This window comes from Arachis ipaensis, chromosome B6 (assembly GCF_059453495.1).
Source record: "Arachis ipaensis isolate K30076 ecotype BB chromosome B6, ASM5945349v1, whole genome shotgun sequence".
Lineage (NCBI taxonomy): Eukaryota > Viridiplantae > Streptophyta > Magnoliopsida > Fabales > Fabaceae > Arachis > Arachis ipaensis.
In genome coordinates, this window is record NC_142441.1 from 113097197 (window position 1) to 113116105 (window position 18909).

General features: G+C 40.2%; 1 non-coding gene across 1 annotated transcript; it reads left to right on the forward strand.

Moving 5' to 3' along the window:
- The first annotated feature begins 200 nt into the window (after positions 1-200).
- Positions 201-307, forward strand: LOC148562350 (small nucleolar RNA R71). Its single transcript, XR_015888069.1, has one exon. It is a non-coding gene; the product is annotated as a small nucleolar RNA R71 (small nucleolar RNA).
- The last annotated feature ends 18602 nt before the right edge of the window (positions 308-18909 follow it).

Below are 18909 nucleotides of genomic sequence, written 5' to 3' on the forward strand. Positions count from 1 at the left end.
TGTTTAGCTCCATCACTCCTCTAGTGTTGTCTCTTTCAGAAGCATAGAAGTAGTCATTCTCAGCTACAGTTTTAATGACATCTATGGCTTCTTCAATGGTCTTCTTCTTGTTTAGAGATCCCCCGGATGAATGGTCTACTGCCTTCTTTGATTCATAAGAAAGGCCTTCATAGAAAATGTGTAGCTGCACCCATTCATTGAACATATCTGGTGGACACCTTCTTGTCAGGTCCTTAAACCTCTCCCATGCTTCATATAAAGTCTCACCATCCTGCTGCCTGAATGTTTGCACCTTAGCTCTCAGCCTGTTAATCCATTGAGGGGGATAGAATCTTGCCAAGAATTTGTTTACCACATCTTCCCAAGTTGCTAAACTCTCCTTTGGAAAGGATTCCAGCCATTTAGATGCCTTGTCCTTGAGTGAGAAAGGGAACAGAAGTAGTCTATAGGTGTCAGGATGAACACCATTAGACTTCACAGTATCACATATCTTCAGGAAGGTGGTTAGATGTTGATTGGGGTCTTCTTGGACACTCCCTCTGAATGAACAGTTGTTCTGAGCAAGGGTGATAAGCTGTGACTTTAGTTTAAAGTTGTTGGCATGTATGGTTGGCCTTTGGATGCTACTCCCACAGTTTCCTGGGTTTGGGTTGATGTAAGAACCCAAAACTCTTCTCTCTTGCCCAGCATGATTTGCTAGACCCTCTCTGCCATGTTGTGAGCCTCTTCTTCATGATGGTTCTCCATGTTTTCATCCATGTCTGGTTCAAAATATTCTTCCTCTTCCTCAGCACCAACTACTCTCTTTCCTCTTGCTTCCCTCCTTAATCTAAGGAAGGTCCTCTCAGGTTCAGAATCAAATGAAGTTGAAGCCCCGCTTCTTCTCCCTGTCATACAACCAACAAGGCACAAGCAAGGAACTAGATGCAGATACTATTCTTGTTAGAAATGCTGTTAGTGTGAGTGATGCAATATATCAAACAGTTAGTGGGTTAGTGGACTGAATCGTAAACAATAGGTAGTGGGAAGGGAAGAAAATAACTGAACAGAAAGTAAATTACTCAAATGAACTTAAATAAAAAAAAAGAAAGAAAAAACAAAAAACGCTCAATCTAGTTATCCTCCAATTTAATCATTGTTGATACAAAATCAATCCCCGGCAACGGCGCCATAAACTTGATGCACACGGAAACTTGTCTCTCAACAATTTTCCTTCGGCAAGTGTACCAAATTGTCGTCAAGTAAAAACTCACAATAGAGTGAGGTCGAATCTCACAGGGATTGATTGGTCAAGCAACTTTAATTAGAGGAATGTTCTAGTTGAGCGAAGCAGAATTTAGTTTGAGTGTTGCAGGAAATTAAATGGCGAGAAAGTAAATAGCAGAAAATGTAAATGCCGAAAGTAAAGAGCTGAAAGTAAATGGCGGAAGGTAAATTGCAGAATTTAAATGGGAATGGGGAAGATGCTCATAAAAGTAAATTGCAGAAATTAAAGAGAATGGGTAAGATCAGAGATGGGGATTCATTGGGCTTAGGAGATGTTGCATTCTCCGGATCAAATTTATTTTCATCTCTTCCTCAATCAATACATTCATTGATCTCCTTGGCAATCTTAAGTGATCGAATTCCAATTCCTTGGCAATTCAATCTCTCAAATCTTGATCAATAGTCAATTCCTTGGTCAATTGCTCATGAGAAGAGATGAAGTATGGTCACTGATTATACCACATGCATTCCCAAATCAAGTGTTAGTAGGATTATAGTCACCATATCCAACCAAACCCAATTTGGTCCAACATGAGAAAGCATTTCAAGCATGATCTCTTCATTCCTCTTCTAAGGTTCAGAAGAGATCCAAGTATGAATAGCTTCTTTTCCAAGATAACTACCCAATTGGATAAAGATTGAAAGCTTTCTAGTAAAATCAAGAGAAAAGATAGAAGAAGAGTAATGAAAACTAGTATTGATCCATCAAATTACAACAGAGCTCCCTAACCCAATGAAAGGGGTTTAGTTGTTCATAGCTCTGGAAATAGAAAACAAAGATGGAGAATACATCATGAAAATTTGAACTAGAAGTGCAGAGAAAGTAAATTATACAGAGAGTAGTTCCCAATTCCAATCCCCCAAAAAGCTTTTTTTCTAATTCAAAACTACCCCTATATATACTACTCTTCTGATCTTCTAGTTGGTTCTTCAAGTCTTGGATATGGGCCTTTGGATCTTGAGTTTGAAGCAGTTATCTTCTGCAGTGGGCTTAGCTTTACTTGCAGAGAGAAAGTGTGAAGTAGGCAGGGTGTTTAGCTCAAGACGTTAGTGGCGTTAACGTTACGTGAGAGTGTGGGTTCGAGAACGTTAGTGACAATCACCTTTTTCACTAACGTTCCTCACCCAGGGATGGTCCACGTTAACTTCAACATTAGTGGAACTAACGTGACCACTAACGTTGCCTCTTGGTCCTTCGCACACGTTATTGGGACTCACCTTTCCCAATAACGTTGAGAGTCTTCCCTTCCCCCTACGTTAGAGTCCACGTTAACTAGGTTAACGTGGCTCTTAACGTAAGCTTGCCAATCCTTCGAGAACGTTAGTGACACTTACCTTTGTCACTAACGTTCCAATGTGCCCCTACTTCCCACGTTAGAGTCCACGTTAACTAGGTTAACGTGGCTTCTAACGTAGCAATGATAGCCATTTCCAACGTTAGTGACAAAGGTGAGTGTCACTAATGTTGGCTCATCATTCCCTTATCCACGTTAGCTTCCACGTTAACTAAGTTAATGTAGGAGTTAACGTTGCTCACATTGGCTCATTCCAACGTTAGTGAGAAAGGTGAGTGTCACTAACGTTGGCGATTTTTGCTCCCTCCACGTTAGCTTCCACGTTAACTAAGTTAACGTGGGAGTTAACGTGGCTCATTGTGGCTTAGCTCAACGTTAGTGACAAAGGTAAGTGTCACTAACGTTGGCTTCTCTTTTGCTTCTCAACGTTAGAGTCCACGTTAACTGAGTTAACATGGCTCTTAACGTGGCCAATTGTGAGCTTGGTCCAACGTTAGTGACAAAGGTAAGTGTCACTAACGTTGGCTTCATTTCTTTCTTCCATGTTAGAGTTCACATTAACTTAGTTAACGTGACTCTTAACGTGGGCTATTATGGCTTCGAGGGCGTTATTGTCGATTACTTTTCTCATTAACTTTGCAAGTTAGCTCCCATTTCACGTTAGAGGTCACGTTAGTTAGACTAACGTGGCTGCTAACGTGGTTCTTCCTTGCTTCCTTTGTCCTGAAATCAAGTAATAAAGTGCATCAAAGCTCTAGTCCCAGTCATGGGAAATGCATCATCCAATTTGTCATTAAATTCATGCAAAATCCTCATGAAATCATGTAAAGTGCACAATGTATGGTTGAATCAAGATGTAAGTGAAATTCTACCCAAAACTTGCTTATTCCCTAAGAAAATGCATGAAACTACCCTAAAAACAATAGAGAAAAGGTCAGTGAAACTGGCCAAAATGCCCTGGCATCAAGAACCCTATGGATACACCTATAATCCTTCATGGAGAAATCATCCAAATCTCTCATGGAAGGATCAACAGAGACTTCAACAAGGTTTCAACAACAGTAATGGTGGAAGAAATTGGTTTAGCAATGGCAAGCCTTTTCCATCATCTTCTCAGCAACAGACAGAGATTTCTAAGCAAAGCCACTCTAACTTAGCAACCATTGTCTCTGATCTAATCAAAACCACTCAAAGTTTCATGACTGAAACAAGGTCCTCCATTACAAATTTGGAGGCACAAGTGGGTCAGTTGAGTAAGAAAATTACTGAACTCCCTCCTAGTACTCTCCCAAGCAATACAGAAGAGAATCCAAAGAGAGAGTGCAAGGCCATAAACACGTCTCACATGGCCGAACCTGGAGAGGAGGAAGAGGCAGTGATCTCCACTGAGGAAGATCTCAATGGATGTCCACTGACCTCCATGGAGTTCCCTGATGAGGAACCATGGGAATCTGAGGCTCACACAGAGACCATGGAGATTCTATTGAATTTACTTCTTCCATTCATGAGCTCTGATGAGTATTCTTCCTCTGAAGAAGATGAAGATGTTACTGAAGAGCAAGTTGCTAAGTACCTTGGAGCACTCATGAAGCTAAATGCCAAGTTGTTTGGTAATGAGACTTGGGAGGATGAACCTCCATTGCTCATCAAAGAACTGGATGACTTGACTAGGCAGAGATTACCTCTGAAGAGACAAGATCCTGAAAAGTTCTTAATACCTTGTACCATAGGCACCATGACCTTTGAGAAGGCTCTGTGTGACCTAGGGTCAAGCATAAACCTCATGCCTCTCTCTGTAATGGAGAAGCTAGGATCATTGAGGTACAAGCTGGAAGAATCTCACTAGAGATGGCAGAGAATTCAAAGAAACAGGCTTATGGACTTGTAGAGGATGTCTTGGTAAAGGTTGAAGACCATTACATCCCTGCTGATTTCATAATCCTAGAGACTAGGAAGTGTATGGATGAATCCATCATCCTTGGCAGACCCTTCCTAGCCATAGCAAAAGCTGTGATTGATGTTGGCAGAGGAGAATTGATCATTCAAGTGAATGGAGACTCCCTTGTGTTTAAAGCTCAATGATATCCCTCTGTCACCATGGAGAGGAAGCATGAAGAGCTTCTCTCAATACAGAGTCAAACAGAGCCCCCACAGTCAAACTTTAAGTTTGGTGTTAGGAGGCCACAACCAAACTTTAAATTTGGTGTTGAACCCCCACATTCAAACTTTAAGTTTGGTGTTGGGAGGTTCCAACATTGCTCTAAACATTTGTGAGGCTCCATGAGAGCCACTGTCAAGCTATTGACATTAAAGAAGCGCTTGTTGGGAGGCAACCTAATCTTTAACTATCTATATTAAATTTCTATTTTCTTTTGTTATTTTATGTTTTCTGTAGGTTGATGATCATGTGAAGTCACAAAAATAATTGAAAAAGCAAAACCAGAAGGAAAAACAGAATGAAAAACAGAACACCCTGGAGGAGAAACTTACTGGCGTTTAAACGCCAGTAAGGGTAGCAGAATGGGCGTTAAATGCCCAGTCTGGCACTATTCTTGGCGTTTAACGTCAGGAATGGGCACCAGACTAGCGTTTAACGCCAGGAATGGGCAAGAAGCTGGCGTTAAACGCCAGAAATGGGCAGCAACCTGGCGTTTAATGCCAGGATTGGCAGCAAGGGGCGTTTTGCATGCCACATGGTGCAGGAATGAGATATCCTAGACACCTCAGGATCTGTGGACCCCACAGGATCCCCACCTACCTCATCTCTCTCTCTCTCTTCTTCACCCATTCACCAATCACCTCAATACATCTTTCCCAAAAAATCCCCTCACCTATTAAATCCAAACAAAAACCCCTCACCTATCAAATCCCACCATTCTCTTCACCACTCACATCCATCCTTCATAAAACCCCACCTACCTCACCATTCAAATTCAAACCACTTTCCCACCCAAACCCACCCATAATGGCCGAACCATATCCCCTTCTCCACTCCTATATAAACCCATCTTCACTCTTTTATTTTCACACAACATACACACTACCTATATCCCTTGGCCGAAACACGAAGCCCCCTCCATCTCCTCTATTTCTTCTTCTTCTACTCTCTTCTTTCTTCTTTTGCTCGAGGACGAGCAACCTTCTAAGTTTGGTGTGGTAAAAGCTAAAGCTTTTTTGTTTTTCCATAACCATTTATGGCACCTAAGGCTGGAGAAACCTCTAGAAAGAGGAAAGGGAACGCAAAAGCTTCAACCTCTGAGTCATGGGAGATGGAGAAATTCCTCTCAAGGGTGCATCATGACCACTTCTATGAAGTTGTGGACAAGAAGAAAGTGATCCCCGAGGTCCCTTTTAAGCTCAAAAAGGGCGACTATCTGGAGATCCGACATGAGATCCGAAGAAGAGGTTGGAAAGTTCTCACCAATCCCATTCAACAAATCAGAATCTTAATGGTTCAAGAGTTCTATGCCAATGCATGGATCACCAAGAACCATGATCAAAGTGTGAACCCGGACCCCAAGAATTGGCTTACAATGGTCCGAGGGAAATACTTAGACTTTAGTCCAGAAAATATAAGGTTGGCATTCAATTTGCCTATAATGCAAGGAGATGCACACCCATACACTAGAAGGGTCAACTTTGATCAAAGGTTGGACCAAGTCCTCATGGACATCTATGAAGAGGGAGCTCAATGGAAGAGAAATTCAAGAGGGAAGCCGATTCAACTAAGAAGGCATGACCTCAAGCCTATGGCTAGGGGATGGTTGGAGTTCATCTAATGCTCAATCATTCCCACTAGCAACCGATCTGAAGTTACTATAGACCGGGCTATCATGATTCATAGCATCATGATTGGAGAGGAAGTAGAAGTTCATGAGGTTATATCCCAAGAACTCTACAAATTGGCAGACAAGTCCTCTACTGTGGTAAGGTTAGCCTTCCCTCATCTCATTTGTCACCTCTTCAATTCAGCTGGAATTATCATAGAGGAAGACATCCTCATTGATGAGGACAAGCCCATTACTAAGAAAAGGATGGAGCAAACAAGAGATCCCACTCATGGACAAGAGCATGAGGAAACTCCTCATCATGAAATCCCTGAGATGCCTCAAGGGATGCATTTTCCTCCATAAAACTATTGAGAGCAAATCAACACCTCCCTAGGAGAATTAAGTTCCAACATGGGACAACTAAGGGTGGAGCACCAAGAGCATTCCATCCTCCTCCATGAAATAAGAGAAGACCAAAGAACCATGAGAGAGGAACAACAAAGGCAAGAAAGAGACATTGGGGAGCTAAAGCACTCCATAAGATCTTCAAGAGGAAGAACTAGCCGCCATTACTAAGGTGGACCCGTTCTTTAATTTCCTTGTTCTTTATTTTCTGTTTTTCAAATTTTTATGCTTTATGTTTATTTATGTTTGTGTCTTTATTACATGATCATTAGTGTCTAAGTGTCTATGCCTTGAAGCTATGAAAATGAATCCATCACCTTTCTTAAATGAAAGATATTTTTAATTGAAAAAGAAAAAGAAGTGCATGAATTTCAAATTTTAAAACAGTTTAATTATTTTGATGTGGTGGCAATACTATTGTTTTTCTGAATGAATGCTTGAATAGTGCATATTTTTGAATTTGATTGTTTATGAATGTTAAAATTATTGGCTCTTGAAAGAATGATGGGAAAAGGAGAAATGTTATCTGATGATCTGAAAAATAAAAAAATTGATTCTTGAAGCAAGAAAAAGCAGTAAAAAGCTTGCAGAAAAAAAGAGGCAAAAAGAAAAAAAAAAGAGAAAAGAAAAAGAAAGAAAAAGAAAAGCAAGCAGAAAAAGCCAATACCCCTTTAAACCAAAAGGCAAGGGTGATAAAAAGGATCCAAGGCTTTGAGCATCAGTGGATAGGAGGGTCCACAGGAATAAAATCCTGGCCTAAGCGGCTAAACCAAGCTGTCCCTAACCATGTGCTTGTGGCGTGAAGGTGCCAAGTGAAAACTTGAGACTGAGCAGTTAAAGTCGTGGTCCAAAAGCAAAAAGAGTGTGCTTAAGAGCTCTGGACACCTCTAATTGGGGACTCTAGCAAAGCTGAGTCACAATCTGAAAAGGTTCACCCAGTTATGTGTCTCTGGCATTTATGTATCCGGTGGTAATACTGGAAAACAAAATGCTTAGGGTCACGGCCAAGACTCATAAAGTAGCTGTGTTCAAGAATCAACACACTTAACTAGGAGAATCACTAACACTATGTGAATTCTGAGTTCCTATAGAAGCCAATCATTCTGAACTTCAAAGGATAAAGTGAGATGCCAAAACTATTCAGAAGCAAAAAGCTAAAAGCCCCGCTCATCTAATTAGTACTGATCTTCATAGATGTTTTTGGAATTCATCGTATATTCTCTTCTTTTTATCCTATTTGATTTTCAGTTGCTTGGGGACAAGCAACAATTTAAGTTTGGTGTTGTGATGAGCGGATAATTTATACGCTTTTTGGCATTGTTTTTAGTATGTTTTTAGTATATTTTAATTAGTTTTTATTATATTTTTATTAGAAGAATATTTCTGCATTAATTACTGATTTCTTGTGTCTTCTCAGCACAATTGCTTTCTTGTGTCTTCTCAGCACACTTAGTAGTTGCTCCTCCTGTTGGGAAGTGAGTTCCCTTACAATGATAACTGGAAGCTTCTGATTATCCTCAAGGTAAGCATACTTGAGGTGGGGTGGAAGGGGCTTCAATTCCAATATCTGCTCATGGCTGGGCTCCGGATCATCTGGAGCTAGTGACAATAGCAAAGTGTCCTCATTGTGTTCAGAGGGTGTCTCCACACTTGGACCTTGCTCCATGTGCCTCTCTTCTACTTCTTCTTGGTGAACTGCAGCTATAGTTTCATTAATGATGTCGCACTGGAAGATGGAATGATCTTCCGGAATGTGCTTCATGGCTTCATTCAAATTGAAACTCACTACCCTGCCATCTATCTCAAAGGAGTAAGTTCCTGAGAAGGCATTGATGAGCGGATAATTTATACACTTTTTGGCATTGTTTCTAGTATGTTTTTAGTATATTTTAATTAGTTTTTATTATATTTTTATTAGTTTTTAAATAAAAATTACTCTTCTGGACTTTACTATGAGTTTGTGTGTTTTTCTGTGATTTCAGGTGTTTTCTGGCTGAAATTGAGGGACCTGAGCAAAAATCTGATTCAGAGACTGAAAAAGGACTGCAGATGCTGTTGGATTCTGACCTCCCTTCACTCGAAGTGGATTTTCTGGAGTTACAGAAGCTCAATTGGCGCTCTCTCAATTGCGTTGGAAAGTAGACATCCTGGGCTTTCCAGCAATATATAATAGTCCATACTTTGCCTGAGATTTGATGGCCCAAACAGGCGTTCCAAGTCAGCTCAAGAATTCTGGCGTTTAACGCCGGAACTGGCACACAAGCTGGAGTTAAACGCCCAAACTGGCACAAAAGTTGGCGTTTAACTCCAAGAAAAGTCTCTATACATGGAAGCTTCAATGCTCAGTCCAAGCACACACCAAGTGGGCCTAGAAGAATATTTCTGCATTAATTACTGATTTCTGTAAACCCTAGGCTACTAGTTCTCTATAAATAGGACCTTATACTATTGTATTTTTAATCAATCTTTGGACATTTAGTCCCTAGACCTTGGAGGCTGGCCATTCGGCCATGCTTACACCATTATCACTTTTGTATTTTCAACGGTGGAGTTTCTACACACCATAGATTAAGGTGTGGAGCTCTGTTGTTCTTCATGAATTAATACAAGTACTATTGTTTTTCTATTCAACTCAAGTCTATTTCTTCTCCAAGATATTCATTCGCACCCAAGAACATGATGAATGTGATGATTATGTGACACTCATCACCATTCTCACCTATAAACGCGTGACTGACAACCACTTCCATTCTACATGCAAACAAGATTGAATGTGTATCTCTTGGGTTTCTAATCTAAGATTGGAACCTTCGTGGTATAGGCTAAAATTATTGGCGGTCATTCTTGAGATTCGGAAAGTCTAAACCTTGTCTGTGGTATTCCGAGTAGGATCTGGGAAGGGATGACTGTGACGAGCTTCAAACTCGTGTTTGTTGGGCGTGTGACAGATGCAAAAGGATCAATGTATCATATTCCAACATGATCGAGAACCGACAGATGATTAGTCGTGCAGTGATAGCGCATTTGGAACGTTTTCACTGAGAGGATGGGAAGTAGCCATTGACAACGGTGATGCCCAACATAAAGCTTGCCATGGAAAGGAGTATGAATGATTGGAAGAAGGCAATAGGAAAGCAGAGGTTCAGGAGGAACAGAGCATCTTCATACGCTTATCTAAAATTCCAACCAAAGAATTACATAAGTATCTCTATCTTTATTTTATGTTTTATTTATCTTTTAATTATCAATTCTCCATCACCATCTGAATTCGCCTGACTGAGATTTACAAGGTGACCATAGCTTGCTTAAAGCCGACAGTCTCCGTGGGATCGACCCTTACTCACGTAAGGTATTACTTGGACAACCCAGTGCACTTGCTGGTTAGTTGTGCGGAATTGTGACAAAGTGTGATTCACACTTAAGAGCTCCAAGTCCTTTGACGCCATTATTGATGATCAAAATTTCGTGCACCAGGCATCCAGCTTGAACTTTGAAGTCTTCAGAAATGGCCTTCCAAGCAGGATTGATGATGGTCTTCCTGAGTCATTAGGGGGCATTTCCAAGATATAGAAGTCAATGGGAAATGTGAGCCCCTTAATGCTTACCAGCACGTCTTCAGCAATTCCAACCACAGTGATGATGCTTTTATCTGCTAAAACAAATCGAGCTGCCAACCTTTTTAAGGGAGGGAGCCTCAAAGTATCATATATAGACAATGGCATAATACTCACGCATGCTCCTAAATCATACATGCAGTCAGAAAATATTACACCCCCAATGGTACAGTTAACCATGGATGGACCTGGATCACTATATTTTTCAGGTATACCTCCCATTAAAGTAGATATAGAACTACCTAAAGGAATAGTTTCTAATTCATTAATTTTATCTTTATGCATGCATAAATCTTTCAGAAACTTTGCATATTTAGGTACTTGTTGAATAACATAAAAAAGGGGAACAGTTACCTCAACCTTTTTGAAGATTTCTACCATTTTGGGATCAAGTTCCATCTGCCTCCTGGACTTTCGTGCAAGGTGTGGAAATGGAATAGGAATGGCACCACTTACAGCTTCTGTGTCTTTTGGTGCTCCATTCCTTGGCTGTGCTACTTCTTCTTCAACCATGTCTTGTACTTCCTCTTCCTCTTCAGCATCTTCCACTTCAACTATGTCTCCAACTGGGGTATGTTCTTGTGGGCTTGGCTCTTCCTGATTCCTCTCTTGCAGTGTAGTTCTGGACCTCAAAGTGATGGCATTGATGCCACCCTTGGGGTTGGGTAAGGATTGAGAAAGAATTTCATTGGAGCTTGAAGGATGATTATTAGAAGTATTCATTGATCCAATATGTGAGGCAAGAGCTTGTACAACAGAGGTCAGACCGTTCAAGGTGGAGATAAGTGTGTTCTCCATGGCCTTTTGTCTGTGCTCAATAGACTGAAGCATTTCGTCATGAGAAGAAGGAGAAGGGTAAGTGATCTGAGGGGCCTGCTGTTGGTTGTTCTGAGGTGCTTGGGACTGCCTTAAGTGAGGTGATTTGTAGGGCTGGTTTTGGTTCTGCTGTCTATTGTTGTTATTCCACCTAAGATTTCCATTGTTATCTCTGTCTCATCTGTTGTAGTTGACCCTCCAACCTTGGTTGGAATTATCCTTCCATCCCTGGTTGGAATGGTCTCTCCATCCTTGGTTGGACTTGTCTTGCCAACCTTGGTTGTAATTTCCACCTTGGTTGTAATTGCCGCCTTATTGATTGTACCCTTGATTCGGGCGGTCATAGAAATTGTGAGTAGCTGCCAAGGTGTTATCTTCCTGTTGGAGCTGTGGACATTTGTCAGTGTAATGAGTGTAATCAGCACATATTCTGTATACTCTTTGAGGAATCAACTGTTGACTTTGTTGTGGTGGGGGAGGCTGAGGTTGTTGTTGATTTAGCTACATCTGCTTCAGAAGGTTGGTCATCTCACATATAGCCTGTGTGAAAGCAGTAGTCTCACTACTAGAGGAAACCTCTGCAATAGCCTTGGAGTGGTTGTTCCTGTACCTGTGATTCCGAGTGGACTCGGCTAGGTCGCTGATCAGTTGCCACGCTTCATCTGCGGTCTTATACTTTTTCAGGGAACCATTACTTGCACCATCTAATGTAGTCTTATCCCGAGGCTTCATGCCTTGAGTGAAGTAGCTGATCAATACTAACTTGTCAATCATGTGATGGGGGCATGCGTCCAGAAGATTCTTGAAGCGGTCCCAGTACTCATAAAGAGTCTCCGATTCGCCTTGAATAATGCAAGAGATCTCTTTCCTTAGTCTATTTGTAACTTCAGCTGGAAAGTATTTTTCTAGGAATTCTCTCCTGAGCGTATCCCAGTTAGTAACGGTTGCTTCAGGTTGAGTGTTGTACCACTCCCTCGCCTTTCCCTCAAGAGAAAACGGGAAGGCGGTTAGCAAAATAGAAGTTTCATCTGCACCATGACACCTAACAGTAGAACAGGCTGTCTGAAAATCCCGTAGGTGCTTGATAGGCTCTTGAGCAGGTAAGCCATGAAACTTGGGCATCAAGTTGATTAACACAGTCTTCAGTTTAAAATCTGCACTCATATTTGGATGACGCACTTGATACGGTTGCAGAGTAAAGTCTGGGGCTCCTGCCTCCTGGAGAGTGATCCTCCTAGGTGCCGCCATGTTACCTGTGCCTAAATCAACCGAATTAGTAGTAGAGGAACTTGTTTCTTCCTCGAATGCCGTTTCAGATTCGCCTTCAGAAGAGACTGGTGAATTGATAACAACCACTTCACCACCCTCAGAGGCTAATCGACGCCAAGCTCGCCTAATACGTGAAAGAGTTCTTTCAATTTCAGGATTAAATGCGGCTAAGCTCGGATCAGGCAGTGAACGCATCATTCAATGAAAGAAACATACAGCTCATGAAAATAAAATAAAATAAAATATGCAAAAATTAAAAATATGTACACTAACTAATAATTTAGCACGCTATTGCAACTTGATGCCAAGGCATCATAGGCTAGTTTCACTAGCATTTTTCTGTTAGTTTTAGTTGTTTTATGCATTTTCTTGAGCTTAAAGTAACCAAAAATGGTTAAAAGAAGAACAAAGCAATGAACCATCCAAACAACATGATTTTGATGCATATTCCATGAGTTTTAGTTATAATACTTAAATGCTATGAATGGAAGATTTCTCATGAAATTTTGCAAGACTTTGATGCAATTGTTTGGATGATTTCAGGGAAGAAGAGGCTAAGCAAGGAAGCAACAAAATCAATGAAGGAAGCTTGAATATCACATGTGGAGTTTAAGTTCCAGTTTAAGCCTAAACTGGAGCTTAAACATCAAAATCATGAAGGATAAGAAATGCTGGAATTGAAGTTTAACCTCCAGTTTGACCTTAAACTGGAGGTTAAACGCCAGAATGAAAAGCCTCACTAAAGAAGCATTCCACGTTCAACCTCCAGTTTGACCTCAAACTGGAGGTTAAACGTGTTCGACACCTCCAGGGCTACCATTCTAAGCTTCCACGTTTAACCTCCAGTTTGACCTCAAACTGGAGGTTAAACGTGTTCGACCTCCAGTATGCCTCCACCCTTTTCCACGTTTAACCTCCAGTTTGACCTCAAACTGGAGGTTAAACGTGTTCGACCTCCAGGGCTGCCCTTCCTATTTCCACGTTTAAGCTTCAGTTTAACCTTAAACTGAAGCTTAAACGTGTTCGACTACATGACTCTCCAGGGCTACCTTCTTCCATTTCCACGTTTAAGCTTCAGTTTAACCTTAAACTGAAGCTTAAACGTGCTTCTACAAAAGGCCTCACTGGAAGTGTCTGGCGTTTAAGCTGCAGTTTAAGCTTAAACTACAACTTAAACGCCACTCTTGGAAAAGGTTTCTGGGCCAAAAATATTGTGATTTAAGTTAGTCTTTGAGCACAAATATTAACTTAAACTTACTTTGGTATGAAACCCAATTGAATATCATGGTTTATGGGATTGGGCCTGAAGGATTGATGAGTTTGAAATTTCAATTTATTGAGTCATGTGTCATTATTTGATTATCACTAAGTTGGCTCAATAAATGTTACAGGATTTGGATCAACAACCTCATCAAGATTATGGATCATAAACCCAAGGCAAAAGGAAAGCAAGGAGAGGCCTCAAAGCCCAAGAAGCACAACTGAAGCTCAATATAGAAAGTGTATAAATAGGATAGAAGTTAAGTTAGAGAGGACTTTTACTTTCACTTTTAGCTAGTTTTCCTTTTCTTTGTAATTGAATTCAGAGCTATGATTCACTAAACCCCTTTCATTGGGTTAGGGAGCTCTATTGTAATTCAATGAATCAATAATAGTTTATCTTCTTCTTCAATCTTTTCTCTTGAATTTTGTTAGAAAGCTTCTCGATCTAATTCCATTGAGTAGTTGTCTTGGGAAAGAAACTACCCATACTTGGAATCCTTCGGAGCCTTGGGAAAGGAATGGAGGATTCATGCTAGAGAAGCTTTCTCACAGTGAATTGGATTGGGGTTTGGATGGATATTGTGACATGTAATCCTACCAAATTGTGGTTCATGAAATTGTGTGGTATAATCAGTGATCAAGCATCATCTCTTCTTATGAACATTTAAACCAAGGGATTGGGAATTTGTTTGTTTTTAGAGAGAATTGGTGAGCCAAGGGATTGGGATCCAATCATATAAGATTGCCAAGCAAAATTCAATGAACGCATTGGTTGAAGAAGAGATAAACATGTTTTAATTCGGAGATCTCAATATCTCCTATAACCCAATGAATTCCCCATTTCTGATTTCCACTTTCTCTTTACATTCTGCTACTCAATTCATGCAATCACCCCCATTCCCTTTTAATTTCAGCAATTTAGTTTCTGCTCTTTAATTCATGCAATTTAAGATTCCGCCATTTCAATTTCTTGTCATTTACTTTTCCCGCCAATTTTACATTCCGCAATACTCATCTCAATCTTGATTCCGCTCAACTAGAACACACTTCTAATCCGAATTGCTCATTCAACCAATCCTTGTGGGATTCGACCTCACTCTATTGTGAGTTTTTACTTGACGATAACCGGTGCACTTGCCGGAAGGAATTTTGCCGATCGTGCAATTTCCTAAATCGCAGCATAACTAGTTTATGTGCATCACAACTCTCCGGCAACAGCGCCAAAAATTGATGGAGGGCGAAAATTAGCCAATTAAGAAAGTAATATAAGAAATAGCATTGTAAGTACAGTTCTTAACCAGCTAAAATCTGCTCATCAATTTAGAAAGGTTCTCAAAAAATTAGAATAAAAATATTGGGAGTATGAATCCCAGGTTGTCTCCCAACGAGTTGACAAAAGGGTGCTATCTTATTAATCAGGAGTTTTCCGAGAAATTTGAGAGTTGAATGATAGAAAATAAATAATTGTAAATTAAAAGAGAATTATATATTCAGAATAAAAAGCCTTGACTGGGGAAATGATTAATTGGAAGTTCTATCCTTGTTGGAATTCTCTCAAGTGTAGTGTAAAGAGGTTGTTATTTTCACTTAGTTAACCCTTACTAAATAAAAGAAAGTCAAGTGATTGAGCAAACTCTTATTCGCAAATCCTAATCCTCTCCCTTGGGAAGGACTAGCGTTAGTAAATAGAGAATTAGCTAACAACTTCCAACTTAACTAATCACTTGAGCATTCCAACTCAAGTGTCTCCTTTTAATCAACCCCCATGTCAAGTTGGGAATCTACTCCATTGACATGAAAATTACTTGCACATAATTAAAAAGGGAATAAAAGGAAGACATGATAGACAATAACTACAAATTAATTAAAATAAAAGTAATCCTTTGCATTAATAAATTCTAAAAACAATCCAATTGTAACTCTGAACAAAGATTAAGGATATGGAAGCGTAAGGGAATAAGAAAATAAACTAGAATAATAACTTGAACGGAGGTAATGACTCTTCAATATCCAAAGCAAAAGCAAAATATAAATGTAAAAGAAAACCTAAAAGAAGAGTAATCTCTCTCTAGATTCCAATCTAAAAACTAAAACTACGCTAATGAGAGTCTGTGGTTAGTCTCTGCTCGTTCCCTGGCTCTAGTATGTGTTTTTGGGCCGGAAACTGGGTCCAAACTTGGCCCAAAATTACCCCCACCATCTTTTGTTATTTTTGCAGATCGCCATGTCACGCGTACGCGTCAGTCACGCGTACGCGTCACTGGTCATCTTCGCGTGTCACGCGTACGCGTCAAGCACGCGTGCACGTCGTCTAGCAGAACTTCAATTCACGCGCACGCATCACTGTGAAAATCTCCAGATCGCGTGCACGCGTGAGCCATGCGTGCGCATCAATGCTCGCTGGTTGTCTCCTTTATTTCTTGTGCCCCTTCCATTTCTGCAAGCTTCCTCTCCATCCTCTAAGCCAATCCTGCCTTACAAAGGCTGAAACACTGAACACACAGATCACGACATCAAATTGTATAAAGGGGAATTAAAATATACAAATTAAAGGCTTAGGAAACAAGTTTTGAATCATAGAATAGAACTAGGAAGAAATTGTAAAATCATGCAAATCATATGAATAAGTGGGCAAGGACTTGATAAAAACTACTCAATTGAGCACAAGATAAACCATAAAATAGTGGTTTATCAGCGTGTCACGCGGACGCGTCAGTTACGTTCACGTGTCACTGTGCAATCTCGCTTATCACGCGTACACGTCAGGTACGCGCATGCGTCACTGTGAAAATCTCCAAATCACGCGCACCCGTGAGCCATGCGTGCGCGTCGATCCTCGCTAGTTATCTCCTTTATTTTTTGTGCTCCTTCCATTTTTGCAAGCTTCCTCTCCAACCTCTAAGCCATTCCTGCCCTATATAGCCTGAAAACACTTAACACACAGATCAGGCATCGAATGGTATAAAGGGGAATTAAAATACACAATTTAAAGGCTCAGGAAGCAAGTTTTCAACCATAGAACTAAACTGGGAAGGATTTGTAAAACCATGCAAATTGTATGAATAAGTGTGCAAAGACTTGATAAAAATCACTCAAATTAGCACAAGATAAACCATAAAATTATGGTTTATCAATCTCCCCACACTTAAATATTAGCATGTCCTCATGCTAAGCTCAAGGAGACAACAGGAATTAATGGGGGAAAGTAAGACTCATGAGATGCAACTATATGCTTAGATGTTTCTATCTACTTGGTTAAAAGTAAACAAGTTCTCCAAACAAACATAAATCAGATTCTACTAATTCAAATCACATAATAAAAGACAAGTAAACTTGTAAGAAGATAGCTCATGAAAGCAGGAAACATAGAATCAAGCATTGAACCCTCACTGGTAGTATATATTCACTCTAATCGCTCAAGTGTCTAGGGTTAATCCACTCTACTCTTCTCTATTCATGCTTTCTAAAACTTTGTTCTTCATCTAACCAATCAAAAAATATTTAGTGTACCAATGCAAACATCATGAGGTGTTTTCAAGGTTGTAATGGGGCTAAGGTAAGGGTGAGGATATATGTATGGCTAAGAGAGCTATAATATGAATTTTGGACTAACTTAAGTTCTCACCTAACATACACACACTCTATATAATTCTAAAATCATGCCTAGCTACCCAAAACCACACTTTTGTATATTTCACATACTCATATATCAAATTTTTCTTAATTCTACCACATATGCATTGATCTTTTATTAAACTTGACATTGGGGTAATTTTTGTCCCGTATTTATTTATTTATATTGTAATATTTTTTTAATGAACATGAAAGCAAACATAAGATATCAATGCACATGATTTTCTGGTCTCACATGAGTATGCACCCAAATTTCCAATACTTTTGTCAACACAATTTCATTAACCCAAGTTCCCACAATTTCCCACACTTAATTGATACACAATCTCTATCTTAAGCTAACCAAAGATTCAATTGGGATAATTAATTGTTTTTCCACTTAAGGCTGGTGATGTGGTAAAATACAGAACAAATGGAATTAAAAGGCTCAAAGTGGCAAACAAAGGTAATTGAAATGGTAGGCTATTTGGGATAAGTGAGCTAATAATAAATGATGGCCTCAATCATATGTATGCATGCAAATACACTAAACAATGGACATATAGGATAGAACAAAGTATAGATTACAATTATAGAGAAGAAAACACAACAAAAATTATGGTTAAATAATGTAACCATATAATTAAGCTCAAATCTCACAGGTTGTGTGTTCTTAGCTATAAACCATGTTCCAAATTACAATCTTCAAACAAGTTTAACACAAATTTTCAATTTAAATTAGTGAAATACTATAAATAGGGTCTTGAAAAGAAATTCATTACTTTAACCAAGTAAAATATACATGCAATCTATCCTATCTAACAAAAGAAAAACTAAAATGTTGGTGTTAAGAGAGAGAGATTACCTTCGAAAGTCAAGGACTGACCTCCCCACACTTAAGGCTTGGCATGGTCCTCTGTGCCATCAGTAAGGAGCAAGGTAGGGCTGGAAGCATCGCCTCCGCTGTCTGGTTCGCCATGGCTCCCTGTGGTACTAGATGAGGGGGAGTCCGGGCTGTCCTTCGGTTTTGGAGGTGGGTGGGTACCAAGTATGAGTTCCTTCAGATAGTTGTATCGGCGCTTGTTACGGCACTCCATTTGCTCCATCCACCGGTCTTGCTGGTCAAACCACTCAAGGATCTGAAGGAACATCTGATGGGTGGATGGTGCTTGTGGTGTGGAGGATGGTGGAATAGAAGAAGGAGGAGTATCCAAAGATGGGCCTGCAGGCCGACTTGCAGAGGGAACTGGTGGCCTGATGTACTTCCCATTTGGGACATACTGGTCGGCTCTAGGGATCATAACCTTCGTGTCTCTAGCCTGATAGGAAACACCTGCTGCAGAGACTAAATCTGAAACCAAGGCGGGAAAAGGCAGGTTACCCGCAATCTCTACGTGTCCCATTGCCTGTCGGATGAGTCGGGGCAGGTTGAGAGGTTGCTCTGTCAGGATGCACCAGATGAGAACAGCCATGTCGGCTGTGAAGGTGGATTCGTGAGTGCTCAGAAAAATATAGTGAGATATAATTTGTGCCCACACGCGAGCCTCCAAGGTGAGTGACTGGGCTGAGATGCTCTTGGGTTTTGACCGATGCTGCCCA